The sequence below is a fragment of the Neomonachus schauinslandi genome, chromosome 7, assembly GCF_002201575.2.
Source record: "Neomonachus schauinslandi chromosome 7, ASM220157v2, whole genome shotgun sequence".
NCBI classification, from domain to species: Eukaryota; Metazoa; Chordata; class Mammalia; order Carnivora; family Phocidae; genus Neomonachus; species Neomonachus schauinslandi.
This window is the reverse complement of record NC_058409.1, coordinates 119671548-119674155: the sequence shown is the minus strand read 5'-3', so window position 1 is coordinate 119674155 and position 2608 is coordinate 119671548. Positions and strand designations below refer to the sequence as shown.

Genomic DNA, 2608 nt, shown 5'->3' with positions numbered 1-2608 from the left:
TGCCAGTTCATCTTAGAGTTTGGGCTTTAGCTATTGCCTTTTTTTTTTAAGCTTGGCAAAAATGAGTGACTTTTTATTTGCCATTGCGCGATGTATCAAGATTACAATAAAAATACTAGTGATACCACCTGAACAAAAGCAATGATTTATTGGTAATAACAATGAACGGAATATTGACAGTCTCTGAGGAGAATCAAGCAATTATCCAGGAGCTATAAACCTGATTTCAGTGTGGTTTTCTTGTGTCTTGTGCGGCTTTCTCCTTTTTTGCCAACTACTGGCTTAAAGTCATTCATATTTGTTGCTTGGACTGCAGTACCAATAAAGGTAACATATGAAATTATGGTTTCTTCACCTTGATTGGACCAAACAACTATAGTTACACTGTTAAGATTAATAATAATGAAGTGGGACAATGCCATCTTCTTTAATATTATCCTCCATTATTTCCAGAGGTTGAGTTAGTCACTTCTTTCTGCTTCTTCAAAACCCATAGATTGGGGTAGATTGGTAAGATTTTTTACATATTTAGGCCCCTGACTATTAGCTGGCCCTTGCAATCTCATTGAATAGAGTTTAGCAGTTGATTAAGTGCTACAGTAATAAGTAGCTGTTCATCACAATCATTCCAAGGTCATGCCTTTTGGAATCAGTGGTCAAACCCATGCTCTTTGCTTTCATTAAGACATGAGCAGCATGTTAATAGGAGACATTAAATCCACACAGCCCTTTGGAATGTCTGGGTCCCTACAGCTTCCAGGGTCATTTTCTAAGTACTGCTTAACTTTTTCTGTCTTCTAATCCCACAGCATCACTCCTTGATATTGGTCAAGTCTCACTTTGTTTTGAAAAAACAAATATTAGTGTTGCTGATAGACTGTTGGTAGCAGCTGTTTCCTGACACTGAGGCACATCTACTTCCAAGAAAACTGCCTGTGGATACTTGTTAACTTGTAGAACTGAATGCTGCCCCCTCACATGGTGAACTGGACCAGGGTGAGTCTGGAGTCCACGCTGCCCAGCTCAGGCTGCTGGGTAGCTGCTGACCGGCTTCTCTGCCACATTTCTCAGAGAGCCTGCCAGGGCAGCCACCATGCCACCAACTTCAAAACTGAAGGACAGGAAGACCCAGGAGAGGAAGGGAGCAGGCTCCTGAAGGTCAAGGCCTGAACAGAGGAGGTGACAACCAGCGAGTCTTTCTCTGGACTCTGCAGAATTCACCAGGAAGCAGAACTGCTGAAAGGAGGGGGGGAGTGGGAGAGGGGAGGGGAGAAGGGAGGGAAGGAAAGGCATGTGGCACCCAGCTGGGTTTACCTATTGCTTTTAGCATCTCCTTCGCAAAGTCTGATTGTGACCATCCCAATGCTTCAGGGGGTATGGGAAGGGGGTGGTAGGCAGAATAATGGTCCCCAGAAGATGGCCACATCCTAATCCCTGCATATGTTACCTTACATAGCAAGAGACTTTGCAGATGTGATTAAGTTGAGGTTTTTTGAAATGGAGAGATTATTCTGGATTATTCGGATGGGCCCTGTATAATCATAAGGGTCCTTAAAAGTAAAAGAGGTAAGGGGGGTGGAGTCAGAGTCAGAGAAGCAGAGGTCTTGGAGTGATAAAATTGCTGGATTTGAAGATGGAAGGGAGTTATAAGCCAAGGAATGCAGGCAGCTTCTAGAAGCTGAAAAAGGCAAAGAATGGACTCTCTCCTAGAGCCTCTAGAAGGAATGCAGTTACCCCTGCATCTTGTATGTTCCTAGTCTTGCCTAGTACCTCATCCTAGCGCCTAGCAAAGACCCTGCTATTTGGTTAGAGCCTGTAATTATCTGTGAATGAATAAAGAAATTCTACCCCAAGTTTTGTCAAATCAGAAGCTCCAATACTCCTCACTAGTATCTTCATTCAACAAGGTCCATATATTGAGCCATCTATGAACTCAGAAACCCAATATGTATGTCAGTGTTTCTGCCTTCCTTCTTATCATTTCCACTACTCGGGCCTAGTCTTATCCCTCATTGTATCTACAGCACTGATCACTGTGCCCTGCAGATAGCAATACACATATTACATTGTCAATGATGATGACAATAATAACAGATTTGTGAGAGTGATTTTACCAATCATCAGATAAAGAAAGAAGAAATGGAATGAATCAATCAAGGTCCAACCAGAAAAAGATTTAAAAGTATTTAAAATAAGAGTGACACTGGTTTAATAGATAGACCTGGGACTCCAAGCGAGAGGAAAATGTGGTAACCCTGAGATTAGAAATAGCAGAAGCTGCCACTACACATAGGCTGGGACAAAGGGAATTGATGGGGTTATTGGAATCCAAAAGAGCTTGGCTCACCTGGAGAAAGCTAGGAGGGCCTGTTAGGTGGGAGCTGGAAGCAGGGAGCGCACAGGTGCAGATGGATATGTTGTTTGATGCAAAGAGAGAGGTGAAGAAATGTCTTGGATGATAACATCGTATGTCAACTATACTTTAATAACAAAAATGAAAAACATATACATACACACACAAAAATAATACTGAAAAAAGACAGATGGACAGAAAGGAAGGAAGGAAGGAAGGAAGGAAGGAAGGAAGGAAGGAAGGAAGGAAGGAAGG

The 2608-nt window shown here is 42.4% G+C and overlaps 1 pseudogene; it reads right to left on the bottom strand.

Annotated features, from left to right (window-relative positions):
• Positions 1-212: 212 nt before the first annotated feature.
• Positions 213-1095, bottom strand: LOC110585110 (annotated as a pseudogene).
• Between the last annotated feature and the right edge of the window lie 1513 nt (positions 1096-2608).